Source organism: Helianthus annuus, chromosome 6 (assembly GCF_002127325.2).
Source record: "Helianthus annuus cultivar XRQ/B chromosome 6, HanXRQr2.0-SUNRISE, whole genome shotgun sequence".
NCBI classification, from domain to species: domain Eukaryota; kingdom Viridiplantae; phylum Streptophyta; class Magnoliopsida; order Asterales; family Asteraceae; genus Helianthus; species Helianthus annuus.
This window is the reverse complement of record NC_035438.2, coordinates 49730446-49756399: the sequence shown is the minus strand read 5'-3', so window position 1 is coordinate 49756399 and position 25954 is coordinate 49730446. Positions and strand designations below refer to the sequence as shown.

At 36.5% G+C, this 25954-nt stretch overlaps 3 long non-coding RNA genes across 46 annotated transcripts; all 3 read right to left on the bottom strand.

Moving 5' to 3' along the window:
- Positions 1–9380: 9380 nt before the first annotated feature.
- Positions 9381–13997, bottom strand: LOC110928465. Of its 29 annotated transcripts, none has more exons than XR_004861240.1 (15): positions 13362–13997; positions 13126–13202; positions 12919–13042; positions 12768–12829; positions 12575–12682; positions 12444–12486; positions 12234–12293; positions 11678–11867; positions 11452–11583; positions 11254–11375; positions 11041–11150; positions 10441–10561; positions 10071–10166; positions 9687–9898; positions 9381–9571 (listed from the first exon to the last, which is right to left on the bottom strand). It is a non-coding gene; the product is annotated as an uncharacterized LOC110928465 (long non-coding RNA). The 29 variants fall into 29 exon arrangements; XR_002586375.2 differs by lacking the exon at positions 10071–10166 and having other exon boundaries at positions 11525–11583; positions 13362–13429; positions 13533–13997; XR_004861229.1 differs by lacking the exon at positions 10071–10166 and having other exon boundaries at positions 9399–9898; positions 13362–13443; positions 13533–13596; positions 13686–13997.
- A 2154-nt stretch (positions 13998–16151) lies between these two features.
- On the bottom strand, positions 16152–19287 carry LOC118479652. Of its 3 annotated transcripts, XR_004859802.1 has the most exons (5): positions 17675–19281; positions 17571–17580; positions 16954–17391; positions 16507–16605; positions 16152–16409 (listed from the first exon to the last, which is right to left on the bottom strand). It is a non-coding gene; the product is annotated as an uncharacterized LOC118479652 (long non-coding RNA). The 3 variants fall into 3 exon arrangements; XR_004859801.1 differs by having other exon boundaries at positions 16954–17580; positions 17675–19284; XR_004859800.1 differs by having other exon boundaries at positions 16954–19287.
- A 1788-nt stretch (positions 19288–21075) lies between these two features.
- Positions 21076–25635, bottom strand: LOC110928466. 14 transcript variants are annotated; one of them, XR_002586383.2, is made up of 8 exons: positions 25456–25635; positions 25308–25346; positions 22948–23582; positions 22616–22837; positions 22364–22482; positions 22073–22153; positions 21664–21718; positions 21076–21107 (listed from the first exon to the last, which is right to left on the bottom strand). It is a non-coding gene; the product is annotated as an uncharacterized LOC110928466 (long non-coding RNA). The 14 variants fall into 14 exon arrangements; XR_002586385.2 differs by having other exon boundaries at positions 21089–21107; positions 22063–22153; XR_002586380.2 differs by lacking the exon at positions 21076–21107 and adding an exon at positions 21116–21602 and having other exon boundaries at positions 22063–22153.
- Positions 25636–25954: the final 319 nt, after the last annotated feature.

The window sequence follows — 25954 nt, the reverse complement described above, 5'->3', positions numbered from 1 at the left end:
TGCAAGTCCATATGAACCCGGTTTGAGCTTTGTTCTAAGCAGAATGTTATAACAGTTGTGCGGCCCAACGTATATCGGGAGGGTTCGGCCCACTTATTCTGCCCGATAATCAAACAGCGAAATGGACTTGGCTGGTGACCCGAGGTCACGCAGCCGTCCACATGCTCATGGATCAGCCTGTTATAACAGTTGGTGTTCCGGTTTCCGGTTTCCGTGTACACGACAGCGATCATAATGACAAGTAACCATGTGAGCAATTAACAACTAATCATGTCATCATGTGAACAATTATAACAGTGGTTCAAATACATTTACTTCATGTCATCTAATGAACATGCAGGTCATGCATTCAGGAATTACCTCATGTGAATTACTATACCTTTGCTAGTGTACCCATCACTATTAATATTTGCATATAATTTGATCATACACACACACACATGGCTGCCAGTTTGTACCAGATTAGTTTATTTAACAAACTCTAACATGTTAAACAAATGGGTCGTTACCGCTACTCGTACATCGCCATTAATCTTGGTTCCTATATCGATCACATTATAACCATATGATTCATCATGCATAAGTAACTATATAACTTATCACTATTAATTATGTCTAGACTCGCAACAGTTCTTGACTATTATTACCGAGTGCCCTACGTTCTTGCTGTTATTTTTCGAGACAACTTACTCGGATCGGATCGGTGAACAACCATGCCGCATTAAACCTAGTCTGTATGTGTTTTAAACAAGTACAACTCATTATTAAATATTTGTGATAAATCTATATCATGTTTTGATAACCTCAGTTCCTACAACTTCGATAATCATACAAGTTCACATAACAACCGTTCGATATCACCTAGAAACAATATTATATAAATATGACTAATCAGCAGCCAAGAATTACTAACCAGAGATTTGGGTCGCACAAGATGTTATCTCGAAGAAAGGGGGGGTGTTTCACTGCCGCCACACAATAGGTAGATAGGGTTTTTGTTAAGTAATGATTGGGAAATAATAAGGAGGTTGACGTACGATCAGTTATAAATACAAAACTAGGCTTAAGTCATTGAGGATAGGTGGGCCGATTACAAGTTGGGCTACAAGGCAAATAGGCTGCCCAAACCTAAGAGTGCAAAGTGATTTAGAAATCGTTTCATAGAATAAGGGATGGCACTAATGGGTCCAATTCTAGCAAGCCCAAATGCGGTCATAAACAGTTATTGCGGCCCAAGGCCCAAACATAATAGATAGCAAGATTACTAATAATTAACAGAGTTTAGATCATAAGATTTCAACGTAACTAACCTTGAAAGTTCAGGTTGTCACATCATCCCCAACTTGAAGGAAATTTCGTCCCGAAATTTGACAAGTAGGTACGAGAGAGTGAAGTGGCAATTCAGGATTGCTGCGGATTTTCCTCAGGTGTTACATCATCCCCAACTTGAAGAGGAATTTCGTCCCGAAATTCACCAGTGATAACCATGGTTGGTTCAACCTCTTGAACCATTGAGGATATTAAAGTTTCAACAGATTCTTACATTCCTATGTAAACTCCAGTCCACGTATTGAAGTTTAACAAATCCACACAATTGTCATACAACTTATGCTAGCGAACCTTGACTCCCTAGTCCGTGTTTTCGACAGGTTCCCTGATAAATACAACTGTTCTGATGACTTCAGATTCCGACAAGGGTATCATAAGGGTTTCATCGGACAACACGGTCTTACATCCATGGCGTACATACCATTACAACAGTTATCCCACTCCATCAATTAGTCCGGGTTTGTGAGCCATGCCACCGTTTCATTCTAGTAGTTCGAATATTCCCACGCGTCGAAAGCTAAGATTACCATATTTACTATAACGTACCGCACTCTCCTAGGTGATACTTTCGATTATGACATGTTCGCCCACAACACACTCCCAGAGTTTCTTAAGCTTATCAGTCTTCCTAGCAGCTACGCGTTGCCATCAAACAATTTCCGATCTAATCAATCTTTAAGAGTTTTGAGCTCAAGTCCTGGACCTGTGATTAGGTTATCACCCACCCAAAGATGAGCGTCCTTCCCGTACTACTCACAGCATGTCCTTGTGTGCAAGGATGGTTCGTTTACTCTGATCGTTTGCCCCACGGTGATGCGAAACGTCCATGCCTAGACGTAAGCCGAGGGTATCGTGTATTGCCTGTCATAAATCAGGTATAGCTCCAGCATCAGAAGTAACAGAAGTTGGCACCTCGTGCATGAGGCCGCCTCTCTCAGCAGAACACCCACAGCTTGTGAAGACTCGCTAGTTTTCTTGATTGTAAGAGAGTGTGCTGGTTTCGTGAGGCAATATACGATCACCAGGTGATATCGGTTCCGTTCTGAGTTTTAAGTAAACCAATGATAATTTTATGGTGTTCGTTCTCGTTTCCATACGGGTGTTTCTGGTTACTGTCAAACAAGTAGGTTTCCGGTGTTCCACCTTGGCTTTCGCACATGTCCAACATCGTTCATATGTAGTGTTATGGGGCCTTCATGCCCGGTTATTCATACGAGACTTAAAATCCTAATGTCCCCTATCAAGTCCAGGCTGCCGGAACATCGGAGTCGGTGTGCTTCGCTCAGTATGAGTTCCATACGGTTGCTGTATAGTGGGATCCACATTTGTTCCATGAGATAGCGAATGTCGTCCGCCCTGCCAATAGTTGCTTCTCCATGCCTTGCATGAACCCATCTTGTGAATTCTCTTCCAACAGGTCTTCACTTCGAACAAGGTGAGTCTGGTCAGGTGTGTCAGAGTGGATAGCGAACTGCAAGGTCGTGCACGTTCAGGTCTCACGGTCGTAATCATCCAAAAGTTCCATCCAGCGTTCTCATCAACTGATTAAGCTTCTTTCGTGGTCAGGGTACACGGGAGGCCCTTGTGATCGGTCTAAGTAACGCGTTCGGTACCGCCCAAGTAATGCCTCCATGTGAATCCAAAGGCCACGATTTCTACCACCGGTTGTGTGTCGTGTTGTTCTTCTTCGTAACTCCATTACGTAAGTCGTCACTTTCTTGTGTTGCGTCGGCGTGTAACTGGGACTCCGATTCAAACATGATGATATACCACTGTATTACCCACACCCTCGGGTGAAACGATGCTCAGCGTCTTGCAGAGTTAAGATTCGAAAGTTGGAAAGGCGTCCTCCTGTTCTGTCCTTTGTAATCACATCACTCGGCTGTACTAGCGAGGTCTAAGTTTTGGTGGTTTCCGGAATCCTTACGATTAATCTGCGGTAACGTCAAGCGGAATCAGGTAATCGTTGTAGCCTCGGGGAATTCTTCAGTGTCGATCAGTTTCCAACCAAAACGGGTCTTAGCGAGATCCACGTGCATCCCTGCTTCATTGATTATATGGCCCACCCAAGACGCCTCTCGAACCCAGAAGTTACATTCATCGAGACTTCGTGCGGTATGGCTCCTCCCTCAGGGGCTCTCCTAATAAAATGCAAGAATGCCTGTGATGTTCTTTTTCTCTTGGGGAAAGATTCGGAACGTCATCGAATAACATGGTTGGTTCACATGATACGTAAAGCTGCGGGTGTGATGACCACCCCAAAGGTCATGGGGTACAAAGTCGCATGGCTGAATTGCGTCGGATGTGTCGCTTTAATAATCTTTTCCCCCTGGACTTTCATCTGATAAAGCTCGTTCCTTGCAACTAGTCGATGGGTCGTCAATACACGGTCATAGAAAACGGTTCCTTGACTGTCACCTTGATGAGTTCCCGGTAATCAGTACACACACCAAAAGGCTCATCTTCCCGGATATATCTGGGGCTTTCCAACGCGAAGACTAGGTCTGGCGACCTTCTTGCCGAACAGTTCTCATAGTGGCGTATACTGCTCTTGCACCCATCCTGATGCAAGACAGTAAGAGTACGAGTATTCGGAGCTTCCTCTGATCGTGAGATCAACGAGTTTCTGAGTAATAATTGTGGTGATATGTCTAAAAGTTCTTCGAGTTGTACATTGAGATTAGTCACGACAATTGATAGATCCTTGTTCTTATCGCCCTTTGTCTGAGTATTAGAGTTAGTTGCTACTACAGTGAGGTCATCTCTTCATAGACGCTTTCTGGGCTGTCATTACCGACACGATGCAAATCTTCTCACCACTCTGGTACTTCAATGCATAAAGTGACGCTAAATTTCTTCACACGGGGTGCGTCTGAGTGATTTGTCTAGTTAATGAACCATTACTGACTACTATCTCGTAACCACCCAGGATAGTAGGAGTGAGACCGGTGTCGCATGCCTGTCTCCCGTAGGGTCGAGTTTGTGTCCCAACTAACATGTGAGGTTGCAGTGACTTGCCATCAGCCGGTTCCATAACATGTTTGGCTTTGCGAATCATCAGGGTTAAACAGGATTAGGGTGAAACGATTTTCTACCCATCCAAACCACCATGTTGTTATTGTCCTATCGTTGCTCACATCAATCCTAACTTCCCTTCCGTGAGCACCACTACCGGTGTAATTGTTACAAGCACGCGGATTCCTCCCGTACCGTCATCGCTCCCTTGGTTGTGGTCGTTTTGAATTACCAACGTCCAATGCATGCCGGTGGCACCTTCATTTCCCCTACAGTAGGCTACTATTACAAGTACCTGGGTGTCACGAATACTGTTGTTCTAATGTTGGTGCTTGAAGCCGAACGCCACGTTCTTTCACCACAATGTCCCTCTCTTCACACTTCGTGCCGAGTTCCAAGGTACTACTCGTTGTGTTGGAATTTACACATCCCACACTAAGATCTGTTGTCATTGCTAAAGTCCAGGTTGGTTTGTAACAGTTGACCCCCCCGCGAGTCGCTGTCCAGTGTTAAAAACTTAGATTGAAGTCAGTTCGCTGGTGTTTGTTGCTGGTAATCGGGGTCATCCAAATACTGAAGTCGGTAGGAAACTACACTCATCCTTTTGTCCATCATTCCAGCAAGTGATTCGAATTATTCCCAGTGTTTCAAGAGTGTTGCAAAAGTGATCGCACTTCGAGGTTTAGAGCGTTAATGTGTTGGGTCCAAACAAATGAAGATAAGTGAGGAAGGTAATAACCATTCATTCGACGCTACCACATCCAACTCAGGGACGTTCGCACAAGCACCTAGCATTCTACACAGTTTGCTAGGCGTTCTGATGAGTGTTCAGGCAATGTTTGTTAATATCGAGGTTCGTAAATGTTTGATGAGAAGTGAAAAGTTCGTGTACACAACATGGGGGTAAGGATGCTTGGTACATTCCGTACCAGCTTGATAGGCTGCTAAAGCCTCAGCCACGCGGGTGTTGATTAGGTCGGTCAACTCAGCCTGAGTCATGGTGATGTTGCCACATCCGTGTCCTCGTCCACTCATGTTTCTATAGTTGGGAATAAACTGATTTAGAGGTCGAAACGAGATGAGAGTCAAGTATCATACTGATATTTACGTACTACCAAGTTCACACATAGTAGGGCAGAACCCTCCTCACGCTCGATAAGTCTCACTGGGACTTGCATGCACCCCGCGTTATTATTAAGTGTGCACCCATAATAATAAGGCAATTTGCATGCTTATCTCAGTGCTTCTTAGCTCGCGCTCAAAGTTTCCCCCGTTCAAACAACACAACAGATGATATCACAGGTCTATGACTCGCATGAGTCGATGTGTGGGGTCACTCTATCAAGTCACTATGGTGCTAATTGTTTCAGTTCATATACGTTGCGAGTGTGTGACTGTTAAACAAGTAATGTAAAAGTGAGAGAAAAACGAACCTTGCAATCTGGAGCTGAGTGTCATGATCGATTTTCGAAGTTGTTCGGTTATAGTCTGGTTTTATAAAACGTTTTAAAACCTAGTTCACTATAACCAGTGGCTCTGATACCAACTGTAACACCCCCAAAAATTCCACCTGCGGAAACCCCGCGAGACGTGTTACGCATCAGAGTTCGAGCCACCAATCACATTGAACCAATGATAAATATCTAAATAAGTCATGACATTATTTTACCAGAATAAGTTATCAACATAATAGTAATTCTCAAAAGTTATGTAGCGGAAGCATGTAATAAGTTGTTTAGCAATTGTTTCATAGTAACGCTTATAACCAATGTATCAAATGTAATTTAATCCAAGGGCCTCGATCCATGACCACTCCAGCACTCCCAGATAGCAAGCTTCCCAATACCAAGATGCCTAACGTCCTGCGAGCATGTAACACGTGTATCAGACAAAGCTGGCGAGTTCACAGTTTTAGAAAACGTTTGTTACCCATTGTATGAAAAACAGTTCAATAACCACTGCAAGTAATATTGTTAATATCTCATTTCCGAACAATGACGGCTCCTGAAATACACGACTGCCCTTCCCACGTACTCCTATCTAGTACTGGGCCAGACTGGGTCATTAGTTCACCTCCGTCCTCTACAGGCACGGGGTGAGGGTGCCAAACCTAAGTAGCGCTACTAACTAATACCCGATGAGGGACTTACAAATGATGATAGGTGAGATCATTAACCAATATACTCGTTTTTACCCAAAGACTCATTCCCCCCATGGAATACCCACTGACTGTCCCCAACCACTGGGACGCATGCTCGAATGTAGTGAACTCACCTTGGTTTGCTCGGTAAGGTTAGTTACTTGCACACACTAAATCAGTCGAAGCCTATAATGTTCATGTACCCAAAATTAGTTTACGTTCAAGTTGTTAGCATATTATTTGCCATCATAGTGTACATTCAAGCAATGATATCCGAATAGCACCAATAAATTATATCAATTCATGTAAGCCCTCAATTCATACACAACCAATAATGAATTCTCATGCAATGGCCGACATACTAGATATACTCACCTATAGGCCTGACACTTGATGTCATGAATTCACATGGCACAAATCACTTAACAATAATGTCATCTTATGGTTCTTAAAGTCATCGCATAAAAGCTATGTTCAGCCATAATTTAATTGGACCGATTCCTTTAGTGGCCAAAGGTAATATTGAATTATTGGGTTGAGTGCATATATTGAGAGTTAAGGAATCACGAAATTCTTGTAATAAACAAATAAATGGTCAACAATTTTCACATGAAATGAATGATAAGCTGCCAACTTTTGAATTCCAAAATCACGTGCAACAGGGATCAATATATCGAGTATATATATATATATATATGGATATGCATTTGAATATTCACACAAGTTTACACCACAGCTATTCTTAATATCGAACACCAACCCATATGTGAGATAGCTCGACGATCAACCTCAAGCGATGAACCATCAAGGACTTTCGTCAAGAACCGGTTGACAAAGGATCCACCTTTCGTCGAACCATAAGTTTCCTCGGTTCATGGGTTTCGTCGAACTATCATGCACAGTTACAAATCACCAACTTATAATTACTACAGCATGCAAGTCCATATGAACCCGGTTTGAGCTTTGTTCTAAGCAGAATGTTATAACAGTTGTGCGGCCCAGCGTATATCGGGAGGGTTCGGCCCACTTATTCTGCCCGATAATCAAACAGCGAAATGGACTTGGCTGGTGACCCGAGGTCACGCAGCCGTCCACATGCTCATGGATCAGCCTGTTATAACAGTTGGTGTTCCGGTTTCCGGTTTCCGTGTACACGACAGCGATCATAATGACAAGTAACCATGTGAGCAATTAACAACTAATCATGTCATCATGTGAACAATTATAACAGTGGTTCAAATACATTTACTTCATGTCATCTAATGAACATGCAGGTCATACATTCAGGAATTACCTCATGTGAATTACTATACCTTTGCTAGTGTACCCATCACTATTAATATTTGCATATAATTTGATCATACACACACACACATGGCTGCCAGTTTGTACCAGATTAGTTTATTTAACAAACTCTAACATGTTAAACAAATGGGTCGTTACCGCTACTCGTACATCGCCATTAATCTTGGTTCCTATATCGATCACATTATAACCATATGATTCATCATGCATAAGTAACTATATAACTTATCACTATTAATTATGTCTAGACTCGCAACAGTTCTTGACTATTATTACCGAGTGCCCTACGTTCTTGCTGTTATTTTTCGAGACAACTTACTCGGATCGGATCGGTGAACAACCATGCCGCATTAAACCTAGTCTGTATGTGTTTTAAACAAGTACAACTCATTATTAAATATTTGTGATAAATCTATATCATGTTTTGATAACCTCAGTTCCTACAACTTCGATAATCATACAAGTTCACATAACAACCGTTCGATATCACCTAGAAACAATATTATATAAATATGACTAATCAGCAGCCAAGAATTACTAACCAGAGATTTGGGTCGCACAAGATGTTATCTCGAAGAAAGGGGGGGGTGTTTCACTGCCGCCACACAATAGGTAGATAGGGTTTTTGTTAAGTAATGATTGGGAAATAATAAGGAGGTTGACGTACGATCAGTTATAAATACAAAACTAGGCTTAAGTCATTGAGGATAGGTGGGCCGATTACAAGTTGGGCTACAAGGCAAATAGGCTGCCCAAACCTAAGAGTGCAAAGTGATTTAGAAATCGTTTCATAGAATAAGGGATGGCACTAATGGGTCCAATTCTAGCAAGCCCAAATGCGGTCATAAACAGTTATTGCGGCCCAAGGCCCAAACATAATAGATAGCAAGATTACTAATAATTAACAGAGTTTAGATCATAAGATTTCAACGTAACTAACCTTGAAAGTTCAGGTTGTCACAGATACATTCGAGAACTTATGGAAACTATTCAATTTCCCTGCTTTGAATTCTATGATGGTGTAATTACACATGTACCCTTATTCATTTAATTAAAGACTAACAATTAATCAATTAATTACCATCATGCCATTCAATTTAATAATCAAGATCATAATAATCAATGGTCCAGATCAGTTCACGCAGTTCACTCTTGGGATTTTGTTCACGTTTGAACCTAATCCTATATATATATATATATATATACTAGTCGTCTACCCGCGCAATTTAAGTTGGTGAGTTTAGGGCTAAGTGCGGGGATGTAGTTTCCGATGTGGCGTGCGACGATGGTGGCAGTGTAGCAGAACGTGAGGGTCAGTTGCGGCCTTCTTCAGCGGCGGAGAATCAGCGATGTGCGGCGATTGGTGGTTTTGTGATGGCGTTGGGTAGTTATTGTGCGACGGCCGGTTACCAGCTTCAGGAGAAAACAATAAAAATTGTGTAATTCTAGTTATATTATAAGGGGTTTTAAAGATGTGAGTAAATCAACGGTTTTGAATGATGAATCGTATCACAATGAGGCCTTCGGCAGTGGCGAAACTTGAAGTTTTTGACCCGGGGGGGGGGGGGGCGAAAACATTTATAACCAAAAATTTCTATACTAAAACGTATTTAAACCATAAATAATTTTCTCAAAAATATCAAAAGTAGGTTTATCCACAACCTTATTAACAATAATGATATCAGATGCTAAATGTATCGGTTTGTACACATCCATGTACCATAATCCAATCTCGTTTTCATATTAGTGGGTTGAAATGGTATTTCCACCTCTACCTGTGACCTGCTCACAAAGATGTAATATTAATTAAAAAAAAAACTGACATCGGCGCGATGCGCCGAAGGCAACTATGTAAATAACATTTATTTCAATACAAGTATGTAACATGTTAACAAACCTCAATTCTTATGGTATGAAATGATAATATCTAAAGAAAGCTTCTCGAAATAAGTTTTAACAACAAATATGCTACAAGTGATGTCAATGTGGTTGATCATAAAGACTGCAACCACTAAACCATCAGTCGGAGAAGATCAACCTCCTATCGGGCAAGCTCCACCACCATAGCCATCAAAGAACTTGTTAGAGGCGCACATTCTCACTCATTTCCTATCAAATACAACAAAACAATGTGCTAAACTAATCCAAAACATTTAAACAATCTTCGAACTATAACATTCATAATGCAGGAATGGGTCAGCCGGATTAGGTAACGGGTCGAACCGTTTAAATCTTCAAGTTTTCTATAAATAATGGCCGAAAGTGTCACCTCTAAACTTACATAGGAGAAATACAAGCTAAAATATGAGATCCATCTCCAGATAGTTCCAAGTCAAATTCTTTGCAATCCCATTAAAATGTCAACATCTTTTCGTTTCTGTATATCCCATGAAAATTTTAATATGGAATATTTTCAAGTTATAAACTGTTTATGTGCCTATTATTATAACTACAAATAAACAAATTATATCCAAATTTGACCAAGATTAAACTGATTTTATTTTTTTTTATAAAATGACTTGTTTTGATTTAAACTCGTTTTGACCCATTACCTAACCCAACATGCCCATGCTCATATTCAGTTTCAAAACACTACATATATGTGTATTTATTTAAATCCTAAACTTATTCTTCAAATTTGATTAATATACCTTTGATTGTCTTTTAATGTATTTGACCGCAAACAACTCCTTAGTCTTATCTTTAACCAGCCTAGCTGCTCTAAAATTGGCGGAACCAACCTCTTTCAATGGCTCACATTTCTTCTCCATTCTGACCACACAACACACAAAAAGTCAAAGTCAACCCCAGCTCAAAAAAACATTAACAAAGCTTAGAGAGAAAACTTAAAAGTATCAATGACTGTTACTTGTGGATTCTGATAGAAACTAAAAGCAAATTAAATAGACCAACGGGCCATCTTTTGTACAGGTCGAAAGGATCAGGTCATTTTGGGTTTACCCGAAAACACTTCTGGTCCATATTTGTAAATTTTAAGTGTTTGAGAAGTCAAATAAACATCAGCCCTCACTTAATGTTCCCTATTTATATAGTCAGCATTGTGGAAAAATCGGCATAAAATTATATTGTCACATCTTGATGACATCTAAATTCTATTTTCATTCACAGTGGTGATAAGTGTATATGTGGTAAAATGTGCTAGTTGGGCGGGTCAGATAACGGGCCAAAATGGACCACTTTATGCAGTCCAAAACGAACCACCTTGGATCAAAACGGGTCAAAAAAATTACCTGATTACCAAAGCCAATGCCAACACCAAGCATGATTCGTCCCGACAGAAGCATTACAATACCAGCTATAGCTCCAGCAGAGAGTCCCGATCCTGTTCTGATGTCATAATCTGCAATAGAAAGTAATAAAATTTTAAAAAGTCCACGTCAGCACCAAAGTAACATGTGGAGAATACCAAGACATAAAAAGTTAAAACCATTGCCACATTTTACCTTGACAAGCAATCGGTTATGCCCATCTAGCTCACGGACAATAACACTCTTGGACTTACGAATCCGGTCCAACTCTAATGTGCGAACGCGCTTCGATCTTTTAGTCCACCAGTCGCAACACCCTGCACTCCATTAAAAAATTAATTAAAGAAACATTTACAAATATCAATACAAGTATTAAGAAATCCCTCAGATTACCCAAATGTGCAAATCAAGCAAAGAAATCAATCAGGCAAAACTTTTAACAGATCATGATCGTCCAACCCCTCACCGAGTGGTTGTCTACGACCCAGATCAGGAGAATAGAATGATCGTCCCACGGGAGAGTACCTTCAAAAAATACAACCAATACTTAATCAGTAAATAACTACAACAACATATTCTTTGCATCCTGTAAAGTACAACCCATTTTAGCAGCCCAAACCTGGCTATCTTTAATCTGCAAATTAAACCAGCGCTGGGCCTTGAACCTTAGTTTCAGCCATTGCTAGGCCAACTGCCACCTGTGGACCGCAAACAAGCATAACCCCAACTGACATGGGCCTTCTATGAAGCTGAAACTGGCGGCCCAATACAGCAGCCATATGTCAATGCGATAGGATCCATTTTTCACTCTACAAAATCAACATATTAAACTCATTATCACCACATATAAAACCGATTTCAGATAAAAACAAAAAGAAACCCTACGCTCTCTCACACATCAAATTTACGGATCTACAGGATACATCTATTGAATTCATTTTTTGTCAATAGAAACCCACATACATCAGATCTAAACAAAATTCACAAAAATCAGATCTATCAAACAATGTCTGTAGGCTTCATTTCTCACTATAGAAAGTATATAAAGCATGACATGCTTCATTTCTTTTGTTATGAATCAGTTTCCCAGTTGATGAAAGAGGTACAATGAAGTCTGTGGTTGAATGATGAATCGTACATTAGTTCCCAGCTAGGTAACAACTTAATGAACATACCTTGGTCATAACATCAGCATTTGGATTCCAGCTATTGAAATCTCCAATAAGCGAAGCAGACTATAATTTTTTTAATAAAAAGGATATCAGCTGATGTAGCAACTCAGAAAAAGAAATGTAGCCATGAGATTAACATGATTTTAACAAATTACGTTGTAATTCCCCGAATCATGTAGAATAAAAAATAATATAAATGAGACAATAACAAACCTAAGCTCCAGTTGCCCATTCCCTATAGGTGATACCTGTTACACTGCCAATAAACAGCAACATGAAAATTAATAAATAAGCTTAGGATACCTAAACTACACCAGTACCATTTAAAATAAGGATATATTTACCTCACCAAAGCTAGCCCATTCTAGACCTTCACAAGAAGTCTCGATTGCAAGAGGAAGAGTAATAGCATGTACAAAATCCTCTAAAGTTTACTCAGCCAATGTTACAAACTGTTTAGGACATAAAAGATATGAGAGTCGATAAGACTACCGTCGTTGCCAAAAAAACACAAAATAATGTGACCGAATAACTTACCGGAGATATTTCATCGTCGATAGTGATGAAGATAAAGTTGTGTACTCAACCAATGTTACAAACTGTTTATGACATCTAAGATATGAGATTCGATAAGACTTCCGTCTTTGTTGCCAAAAAAAACACAAAATAATGTGACCGAATAACTTACCGGAGATATTTCATCGTCGACAGTGATGAATATGGCTTTAGGAAAGCCAAGACTCGAAAAGTACTGCAAAACTTCTCATAGCTGATGCTACATGCCTTAACCTCAACATCTGATTCTCCAAACCCTACATAAACAAAAAACATCAACCAGTTTTCATCCTAACAACATTTTTATTTATTAAAACAGATGCTACACCAATTCACTTACCTGAGAGGATAATCCGGTAACTCCTCCGGCTTTTTGCCTTAAAATCCCCCACATCTTTTCTTATTTTACGTCAAAACCTTCAATTACATTACATTACAACAGATATCAAAACGAAAGTATGATAAAAAGTTACTAAAAACAATAACCTAGATTTCAAAATTCAAACACAAAAGAACGTCATTACAAAGCACTAAGAAGCAATTAATGAAACAAACAAACCGATAATCAACACACACCTTCTCTTCTTTTACATCAAAACCTTCAAGTAAAACAAATACCAAAACGTAAATATGATTAGCAGTTCCTACAAACAATAACCTAGATTTCAAAGTCCAGATACATAAGAACACAATTACAAAGCACGAATAAGCAATTTTTAACACTAACAATGTGACCGAATAACTTACCAGAGACATTTAATCGTCGACAGTGATGAAGATCTAAAGTTGTGTACTCAGCTAATGTTACAAACTGTTTAGGACATCAAAGATATGAGAGTAGATAAGACTACCGTCATTGTTGCAAAAAAATAAAAAAATAAAAAAAAATAATAATGTGACCGAATAACTTGCTGGAGATATTTCATCATCTATAGTGATGAAGATGGCTTCAGGAAAGAGGAAGACTTGAAAAGTACAGCAAAATGATGTGGCTCAGATCTACCAGAAATCATGGCTACAAGGTGGGTGTGAAGCTGGCTAATTGCGCAGATCTGAAGAGGAATCATAGATCTGTAGAAGAAACAAACACAGATCTAAAGAGGAATCGCGCAGTTCTTGAATCGCCAGAGAAGGAGAGAGTAGATGGAGGCGGATAAGAAATGAGAGACCCTGAAACCCTAATGTGGTATCAGTGTTTTTTTTTTCTTTGTGTGAGTGAGGGTATAATAGGGATTGTAAATTATATTGTGCTTTAGAGGTTTGTACATCATGCTTTAAGGATGTTTTAAGAAAATTTTAATGACCTTAAGAAGTCCTTTGGATATGCTTATTAATATAGTATAGATATATATATATATATATATATATATATATATATATATATATAGGATTAGGTTCAAACGTGAACAAAATCCCAAGAGTGAACTGCGTGAACTGATCTGGGCCCTTGATTTTTATGATCTTGAGATTAAAGTGAGTGACACGATGGTAATTATTTGGTTAATTTTTTTCATTTAATTAAATACAAAAAGGGTATATGTGTAATTTCAATCTTAAATTGATTGCATAAATCTCTCACAAATCAAGTAATCAATTATCCTCTTAAATTAATTGCATAAATCTCTCAAAAATCAAATCAAGGATTAGAAAAGATGTAACTTAATTCAATTATTAAAATAATTAATTTAATATATAATAAATATCACTTAGTCTTATTTTATTCTCTAAAGTAATAGTTTTTTTTTTTAAATTTAATTTGTTCCTTCTAGTTTTAATTAATAATTAATAATATATTACTATTCATTAGCTTTGTTTTTTAATATATAGGTAATTTGTTCCTTCTAGTTTTAATTAATAATTAATAATATATTACTATTCATTAGCTTTGTTTTTTAATATATAGGTAATAGTTTTTTTTTTAAAATATCATTAAATCTATAATTTTTTAAAAAATATCATTAAATCTCTTCTTCTAATATTAATTAATAATTAATAATATATTACTGGAAAATTGGTATTTAATAAACCAATCTTTAACCAGTTGGTAAATAATAATCCAACCTACAGAATTGGTATATAATAATCCTACCTATCAATATGTTGGTACTCAACGAACTTCCGTTAATTTTTTTTAACTGAAGTTAGTTTTTAAGTTTTATTTATTACACAAACAGCCCCTGTAGTTGTAATTTACTAGTTTTAACTATTTTATGAAACAAAAAAACCACTCGAAAATCCTCCTTTTCCTCGATTTGAGGTTTATAAAATAGTTAAAATTAGTAAATTACAACTACAGGGACTGTTTGTGTAATAAATAAAACTTAAAAACTAACTTCAGTTAAAAAAAATTAACGGAAGTTCATTGAGTACCAACATGTTGATAGGTAGGATTATTATATACCAATTCTATAGGCTGGATTATTATTTACCAACTGGTTAAAGGTTGGTTTATTAAATACCAAGTTTCCTATATTACTATTCATTAGCTTTGTTTTTAATATATAGGTAATATATAGGTAATTATTTGTTTAAATGCGATGTACACATGTGTATTCTGATTTTGCCCTCTTTTTAATGCGATGTACACATGTGTATATCGTCTGTTTTTATGATATCTCAGAATTTTTTTTTTGTATTGAATGTTGATGTACACCTGTGAATTATTGTACACATATGTACGATGCTGAGTACACATGTGTACTGTTCTATTTATATCCAAGTATACATGTGTATACCGTTGAAATGTGAATGTTACGTGGATCTTAAAATCAAAATTTGAATTCTGGTGATTGAAATCTGAAATAAAAATTAAAATCGAAATCTGGTGATTTGTTGTTTGTTTTGATAAGTATCTTATTAATAAATAAACATAATGTGGATAATGAATTTAAATTAGGAAAGATGTAACTTAATTCAATTATTAAAATAATGATTTAAATCTAATTTTTTATATAATTACAATCCTACCCTCAACAACTAAAAAGGAAATCAAGGGTCCATATCTGTTCACGCAGTTCACTCTTGGGAGGTTGTTCACGCTGGAACCCTACCCTATATATATATATATATATATATATATATATACTAGGTTACAACCCGCGTGTACACGCGGTTTAATGAATGAAAATACTTTGAATTTATTCATATTTAATCAAAACTAAATGAGTTTCTAACCTAGTATATTAGGAAAACAAACTCACTAAGACTCACGATTTGAGCACCGTATATTGTATATGGTTACAAAATTTTTTAGTGCTCATTTATGATACCGGGTCGGAAGCACCACACGCACAAACCAATCATAAAGTGGTGTTGTAGATCACATGCGTAATTGTTAGCATATAGAATAACTTAGCTAGACACGATAGTTCAATTTTATTTTAAAGTTAATTGAGGTCATAACATAAAAAACCAACAGGTCTTGAAAAGTTTCTAAAAGCCACCAATATAATACAAGGAAAACACAAAAAGAAACAACAGAACCACCCCTACAAGAACAAAAACTACATGACCTAAAATATATCTTCCACACCAGCATTCCATTTCTGCCATGAGATACTCCTTAATTTGGATCTGGGTGTGATCCACCAGAACGAATTCTCTTTTAAGCAACGTGCGCACCAACTGAATGACCCATCGAATCAAAATAAAAATAAAAAACAAATTTTAAGACCCAAGATGATGGTTTTATCATATTAGGGAAGTGTAAAAATAAATGTACCTGTTTGGATCCTGAAACAATAGTACATAACCCTTCAAGTTTCACTTATGTCACTTTCTTGAAACAAAAGTATTATCCCTCGAGGTTTCACTTAAGCCACTAACAATTTTTAGTAGATTATTAAAAAAAGTGATAGAAAAGCAATCATTGACTAAAAAATGAATTATTGATAAACAATCAAATGGATGTATCACTGAACATATTCATTCACAAATAAATAGGTTAAAATTGCCACATCGTATATTAGTGAATCAATCTCAACATAACGCTCCCGTAATTTATATAGAGACAATGTGACATGTTTAAGTCGAGGTGCAGGCGATCCAGTGGTCCATGATAATAAAATAAAATATATAAATATTAACTAATAACCCAATAAATATCATGGTGTGAATTCATAATGATCATATATAGCATATCAATAAAATTATAAATATAACCATTTACCTATGAACTCCATAACCAAGACATGGAGCCTTAAAAGAGGTGGAATGGCACAACGTCTTCCAACTACTTTCAGGCTGCAGTAAAATTCTCATTATAAATCATAACACCTCAAGACAAGTATAGCGCTATAAATATTGGTCTGGCAGGTATAGCAGTCACATACCCGTTACAAATCCTAGCACCCAACATACTCCACATAAGTAGGCCCCATTGAAACAATTACATGACCAAAAGCAATTCAATAGGTCTAGCTTAAAATGATCATAATTCCAATGAAAAAAAGGGTCTGACCTAAGTATCATACGCATTGGACACACGAGCGACTTCCTTAAATTTTAACCATGGATGCATCAAGTAAACCAAAAATGAATTTTTCTTGAATGGTTGTCACATATCATTTCGAGATATTACTTGGGCCTAGTCGGCTAGTGATAGGACCTGTACCCAAGTTCCACAAGAGTATTAGCAATACATAAAAAATGTATTAGCGAGACACCACAAGAGTACATACAAAGTATAATCTATATGAAAATTCACATATTTTTTTTGACAGTCCAGATTTTTCTGTCCGAACATAGGTGAATCAAGAATTATGTTCCATGTTGAGATTGTTTCACCTGAAACTGCCTGTAATGAACACACATTGAAAACAAATAAACTCCTAACCATGATTATATTAAGTAGATAAAAGTGGCATCATATTTGGGTTTAGAAACCAAACTCATCATGTGGCTTGAGTGTAGTATCGAAGTCAAAGTTTCATGCTTTAGTATATTCTTGTCCTCCCCAACTTGGATCCAAGAATATTCACATCAGCCTAGAAACATTAAATAAGAATCTTCTAAATCAATAATGAAATAATTTTATAATGTTGATAGTTATTTGTAGAGTTCAAAGACTAAAGTCAGTCCTTATTTAAAAGGTTTTGACCCGAGCCCATTTTGGTCAGATCCCCATTGAGAATTGGGCCAGCGGATACCTATGCCAGTTATTGTAACCATGTACCTAGATAATAATAAGAACTCCCGAGATAAAGAATACGTATTACATTACACCATCCATTAACAATGAAGACACTTATTATTATTAATAGTATTATTATTATATATTATATAGTAAAATAATATATTGTTCATTTTGGTTGCATTAAATTTCCAAAAAAAAAAAATGATTAGTTCCTATTAGCTAATTCACAACGGATACTGCAAAGGAGTTTTTTTATTCCTAAATTCTATTTATCAACAACCACAAAATCAAGCAGCTAAAAGACATGGCAACATGGAATCTGCATTCATTAAATAAATATTAAATACAGACTAATATGTAATGTTAATAAAACAAATATCAAATAAAAGAATACAGAACCCCAACATTTTGTTCAACAACCAAGAATGAAAAAAAAAAAATTCAAAGCATAAGAATATGACAATAAAAGACAATTTATATGAGTAATCTTAAGAACAGAATGAATAAGATGAAGTCTGGATAATCTTATCTTGTATTGGAACGATTAGGAACCAAATGGCTTGGAGAAAGAATCACCAACAGGATTCTCAACAAATAATGATCAGCATCAAGCAAAGCCATATTATATGTATCCTACAATAATCAATCTTATTCTTTATACTCTTCAACAAATAATGATCACCAACAGGATTCTCACAAGGCTTTGGTGAAGACCCAGTAACCAACAAAACCCTAGGCTTATTCCCATTAACATAACTATTAAAATTAGGGTTTTGTTTCAACCATTCACCTCTCTGTTCATCCCAATCTCATTTCTTGGGCCCAATACTGTACGACACATTTGGGTCTTTCTTCACATCATCTTCTTCATCAACATACAACTTCAGCATAATTATTGGTCCCAGACGATGTCGTTTGCTCAGTTGTGGTCTCTATTTCTTCTAAAACCCGGCTTGTTTCCCGCGGTATTGATAGAATGTTTCACGGATCTCTTTGAAATCCTGCTCCGGCGTACCGAACTTTCCGGCGCCCAGATTCGCGCGTAAAACGACGACGGTTGAGCAGCATATGTAGCGATTTGAGACTGGAGCAGGGAAAGATAGGGCGATGAAAGAGAACCATGAAAGAAAGGGATGTGTATTTTGAAATCTGATTAGGGTTTTTGTCATTTGAGAATGAAGGGGGAATTTAGAGGTGGGTGTTTGAAATCCATTTGAATTTTGAAATCTGATTACTCTTTCATGTTTAACTTTTTGTTTGTGGTTCTGGTCTGCAGGAAGAGATTACCTCTTTCATGTTTAATTGAGTGTGTTCAACATACCTAGAGGAAGAGAGAGATAGAAAGAGGGTTTTAACGTAATTTTTTTTAAATAATTGCTAAAGTCAAATATCATTAATGTTTAAAAAAAACCGAAAAAAAGGAGGAGATGACACATGGACAAGATTAAATGTGGGATTGCCATATAGGAGACATAGAAAGAGGGTGGCTCGTGGTGTTGACACTTTAGCCAAATACCTTTTGATTTATTATAAGATAGGTTAGAGCCTGCGTGTACACGCGGTTTAACAAATAATGTAACCTCTATTTGTTCATTCAAATTTGCATCATAGTAAAAAAGAACAAACCAACATAGAATGTATCACAAGGCTTTTTCACATAGTTGTACATTGGCCAAATATTTTAGGTACACAATTACACGCATTAAAACGTAAATAAAAGAAATAGATGTTTTATTATCCCTTTAGCCTAAGAGGTGCATGACTAAATGACAAATACTTTCATGTTTATAATAACTAGTTTTTTACCCGCGCGATGCGGCGGGAAACATATCACTTAGGTTGGTGAGTTTAGAACTATATACGGAGCGGTTCAGTTTTGAGCCATAACCAAAACCAAATTCGCGATGCAACGAAAAACACAACACTTGTTAGTAATTCTAAGGGTGTGCATGAGAAGGTTCGGTTAAGTTAGGTTATAACTAAAATCTAAATTTTCTGTTAGTTTTCCAATCATCTTGTATTATATAGTATTACGTTAGTTTTTCAATCCTCTATGTGGTGATCTAGTCATCAAGTATTCTTATGATGCAATGCCAGTCAAGCATAAAAAGCAATTAGAAATGGGTAATCAATCAAACGGTTGCTGATAAGTTATCAATACCCAAGATGTTGGATTCATCTCAAATATACTATCGTCTTTAATTTGACAATCAAGTAAATAAACACATAGCCAATGTGGGGCTAACCCACTTGGTAAAGACACTTGTCATGGATTAGAGTTACGTTACGTCCATTAATTTTCTTATGTGTAGCATCGGTATGGTTAACAAACACATGAACAAGAAAATTTAAAGCGCATTTACTTGTTATTAAAAATCTTCCATGGTCAACATCTATATTTATATGACCAGAATTTGCAATATCCAATGCCAAAATTTTAAAGATAAAAGGAAGAGCATTGGGTTTTATAGTTTAAACATTAAAAAAGTTTGTGGACGCTTGTATTTAAAAGAAAAGGACGAAATTTCTAGGTGAAAAAGGTTGTGTTCGTGTCATGTTAAGTTTCGTGTGTCTTAAAATAATTTTCAAGTTTGTGTCATGTTCGACCCACAAACCCCCAAACACGAACCATATAACACCCTATTTGAAATAGCTCTGCTACTTTTAAGAACAATGAGAGACCACGATCTTCGCTTCCCGAGCTTTGTTGCGGCCTTTTAGCGACTTGTTATATACCATAACCATGATGTAAACTGGCCCAGCCCGACCCGTTTGGACCCATACCCAATCCGACCCATTTTAACCATTACCTAGTTGTTTATTCTTTACCCAGCCCCCTGCCTACTTTAAACCAATACCCCACCCAATTAACTTATACATCGAATAAAAGTAAAATAAATATTTTTTTTGTAAAATGCCAAGTAAGATTTAACAGTTCATAGTCCCTTCAGCATTTGTGTATTCAAATGCCTCATTTTAGTCCTACTCATGCATGAATATGGTCCCAGCAACAACCATGAGTATTGGACGTGAAAACCCTTTTCTGTTCGTTCTTCGAAAAATATTATAAACAACTAATGTGTTATATATAATTACAATTATATTCTAACTTTTCAACTAATGTGTTATATATTAAGGACGAGGTGTGCGGGTTCCCAAGATATACCAGTAATCCATTTGTTGTGGCCCTGCAATATTGTAAATTTTATACATCATTCCCCCAAAAAACATATTCATGCTCTTCATATACAGACCATGCTTTTAAACGCCTAAGTAAAACATAATCTAAACAGTTACAACTTTGAGGCGAGGCCTAGCCAAACCGCCTTGAATGCAGCACAGCGCACTCAATCAGCGCACTCAATCGGAAAAAAACTGGGTAACCAGTTTAAAAATCTGCTAGAACGGTTTGTAACAACTAAAATAGGTCTGAAACTGCCTAGAATACACATGTGCCTTGCTTGTCTAGGGACTATAATTTGAAACTGAGTCCCCGGTGCATCATCATGAGTAGGATCTACGCCTATAGCACCTGTCCAAGCTTCATAAATCCTTGGTTAAGAGCAGCCATGGCGTCTTTAATAGCCGATGTTGACCCACCAATTATGGCGTCCTTGTGCAATCCAAGTTTCTCTTTGACTTTCTCTTTAACAGGGAACCTTATCTTTCTATTGTTTTTCTGTCTGGTAAACAGTTAAATCGGCTTGGTTCAATAAACTCAGAATTCAATAAAAATTGGCTTACCAATCTAATTTGACGAACCAACTTCCTTTGCTTCTTTAAATTCGATCAAATTACCCTGCACAACCAACATACTTAGTTTGAGATAAAGTTCTTCAATTACCATTCAAATCAACAAACCATAAATAGTATTTTTTTACTTCAACACAACAGCTATTGAAAATAATCAAAATTATAGCTTTTTAGCCACAAATCTCACAGATTCACTCTAAACTAAACAACAAAACTAAACATATCACAGTTAAAGATGGCATACTTGCAACTCCAACTTTTCACCAAATTGTGTTTTGACCGTAACAGAAAAAAGACAAATGTCACAAGATGTTTAAATAACATAAAAATCAATCCAAGGAAAATAGTATATTGAAGAAGTAAATGTTCAGAAGTACGTGGAAAATTTACCCTCACATACATTGTGGAAAATTTTCAGTCGTTGCTAATGCTAATGGTGGACGTTTCTTTATATGTTCCCGCATCTCAATCAATGAAATATCTATAAAAACCATACAATGACATCAACAAAATGCACATACATATGGTTAATTGTTTTAAATGTTTGTCTTTAGCTCATTTTTCATATTAGTTTTTGTAGTCTTCTCAAGCTCAAAATTCCCTTGTCAAATCTAGCTAAAGAACTTTCAATCTCAACCAAATTAACTACATTAAATTCAATGGTTTTTCATTTTCATACAATAAACGAAACCTGTGAAGCTGCTCGAATCAACACAAAGCCTTAACAGAGATGCCTTAACAATCACCATCCTCAGCCGTCATCGGTGTCTCGGTCGTTAGCCGATGAACCATAAATAACTTTTGTTTGGTCTATAGTACAAAGGACACACATCAGTCGGTTACTAATAGTCAGATACTCAATGAAATATCACTATTCCGGATCTGACACAACAAATACAAAACCTATACTCATATAAAAGTATAAAAAAGGGTATAAACTCACAGATTCACGGTGCCCTGTAAACCATCGTCACCGTCACAAGCTTCTTCAACCATTTTTCTTCGAGAAAGTTCTCCGGTGGCGGCGTAAAGAAGATTCATGGATGTTTGATTACCGCTAACTTTCGGGCGGTAAAAGGCAGTTAGGGCTTTTTCCGCTCAACACGGTTTTGACTTTTTGCATCCACAGGGGGTAGGTTAAGGATAACCAGCCATGATTTTGTCCCTAAACAACAAACCTTATAAACATTTTATAGACTTATTTGCTAAAAAAAGATGAATCAGATAAAATCGTTGATGCAAAATCATATGTGAAAAAGAAGAAAACTAACTTACCAAGATGATGAGCTCTTTAAGAGGAGGAGATGGTTTAGACGGTCGCTGGTTGTGTCATCAGTGGAGAAGGGGCGACGGAGAAACTACATCAGGGATTAGGGATGAGCTCTCACTTCTCACTTCTCCCTCTCTCTCTCTCTCTCTCTCTCTCTCTCTGCAAATGATAAGGAAACAACAGTTGTGGGTGTATCGTGTATGGGGATTTGGGGTAAGCGGGAATTCAAAAATTGAATTGAAAAATTGGCCGCCCAAACATATTGTGTGAGTGAGGGTATAATTGTGATTGTAAATTATATTGTGCTTTAGAGGGTTGTACATTGTGCATTAAGAGTGTTTTAAGGAAATTTCAATTACATTAAGTAGTACTTCCTATATGCTTATTATATATAGTATAGATAAACATGTTCAAATACTTACTTTCCATTGATAGAGGACTCTAATTTTCCATCATGAGAAAGTTAATTATCAGCCAATGAGCTATAGCTTAATTGGCGTTCCACAGGAAATGAAGATTTGGGTTTCAAGTCAGAGGTCTCAAGTTCGAATCCGGTCCCAATTAAAGCCGCACAACTTGTTAAATGTTGGTTCCACAAACATCGCGACAATAATTCTTGCCTTTGAACATGATAATCCTACTTCAAAACAAAATTTTAATAAAAAGTTATTCATAATATCCAAGGACAAAAAAACTGGTTAGATCCTGTGGATCAAATCAAGACAATGGCTTCACCACTGAGCTCCTTTTTTGTAACTTATCATATCCTCTCCTTCCAAGGACAATATAAACCTCTTATTTCCAAATACCAAAAGGCTGAGTAAAATTATAACTGTAAAAACAAACTCAATTGGTCTCATCAACTTCACCGATCTACTTTTCAACCAAACAAACTGAAAAAAAAATTGTTAAAAATGGTAGAATCATATCAGCTTAAGTTCATATCTCTATAGTAAAAACTCACAAAGTAAAGTGCTAAAAGTCAACAAACCGGATCAAACAATAAAAAATAATAAAATATATCAGATGAGCACCAATTGATTTCCTAATCATGATTAAAAAAAAATTAGTTTAGTCCCATATGTGAAGGATAATGGTAACTAATTCAATCAAATCTTTTAAAGTATAAATATAATGATTCTGAAGCAAATTATATTATGGGTTTTTACACGGGTTGAATAATTTAAGTTGTATAAGACATGTTAATTTCTCACCTTTATAAAGCGTGAGATCTGCCTTTAGGTCTAACATTACCTTGTTCGCACAACCTTTTTCTGAATCAGGCTTGGACACATTTAGACTGGTTCCACTCATTGGGCTCGTTTCAATTTACGTAATTTTTTTTTTAAATATGCCCGAATCAACCCATACAAAAGTAAAATAGTAAATGGGTCAAAATGTCCACATGTGTAGTAGTGAAGTGTGATACGTGTATAATAAAATATTTAGGTTAAGCATAGTCTCTCTTTTTACCTCATTGGCGGAGTTTTGAACGTGATAATCAAAAACAACACACAGTTCTTTCCGAAACAACACACCATTCTTTCCGTGATAGTTGCATATTAATAGATAACACAAACATTGCATGACAAAGTCACAAAAATGGGGATAGTATTTCTTCTAGGGATTCATTCATGGACACAGTTACTAAACAACTACCATCACTGTTGGTGAGATATCACTTTCTATGACGTGAACAACACTAAAAACCAGCAATCACAAACACAGCTTATAACCATAAAAAATTGCCGCTTGACAATAAAATCACATTCATCAAGTTAATTAAATAATAACAATAATCCTCAACAGATTTGCAAACCTAATCATCATTCATCACAAATTTAGACATATACTAATAGCTATAAAGTTAACAAAAACTAAATTGCGATACTGAAATAACAACAATAATCCTCACCAGATTTGCAAACCTAATCATCATTCATCACAAATATATATCTTATTCAAATAACAAAAACTAAATTGCGATATTGAAATAAAAAAAAAACAAATAAAACAAAGTTAATCAAGTTAAATTAAATTGGCAAATTTAAAATAAATCAAGCGTTAAGTCCTAGAATTAGACAAATAGACACACAAGTTTTATACTTTCTCCATCCCTAATTAGTCAAATGCTCATAAAAAAATTTCAGATTTGAACACAGGAACATCAATAATCAAGCTTTAAACACCCATGGACATCCTGTTCGTCCTACTCATGGATATGGATGCCATTTTACTCTTTTTCCGTTCCTAATTTCACATTTTTCTATGAAACAAATAAGGGATTCGATGATTACAAAACTGAAAAGTAGCAAATAAGAGTTAAAATGGTAGTTGAGTAAAAGTTGAAGAGCAAAAATCGTACCACTGAGCAGAGGTTGGTGTGTTGGTGAATACACATAACCTAAAATCAATCGAATAAAGTTCAAGATTTGGAAGAGAGAGAGATTAAGATGAAAACGAATGTATCAAAATCAAATGTTAAGAACATCAAATCGGATACAAAAACTTACCATACATACGATCTTTAGTAGCAACTTTTGGGTGGCGATGATTGAAGAAAAGGAGATTAGGGGGATTCAAGATCTGAAGGGTAGGGTTTCACAGAGTAGTGAAACGTCTGAGGGAAATCAGGTTAACTTTTTCTCTCTCTACAAATGAAAAGGAGAAGTCAGAAATGGGTTTTGGGGATGTGAATCGTGAATTCAAATTTAATTCAAAGATCTGGCCGCCCAAACCAATGATTATTTAAAAAGAAAAGAAAATTCTAAGAAAATGACACATAGGATGTAATTAGGGGAGAGGGCTTCAAATGTTAACACCTAGGATACCAAACTTTTGCTTTATTAACATGTGTTACACCAAAACTTGTTTAATTTTTTTTAAATATCTACTCGGCGCTTTTTTGATTTTTTTTGCCCAAAACCCTTAAAAACATATATATAACTTGTGTAAATTTTTTCAAGAAAAAAAAATATCGGGAGCTTTGAGTTTCCCGGGTTTTCTAAATTA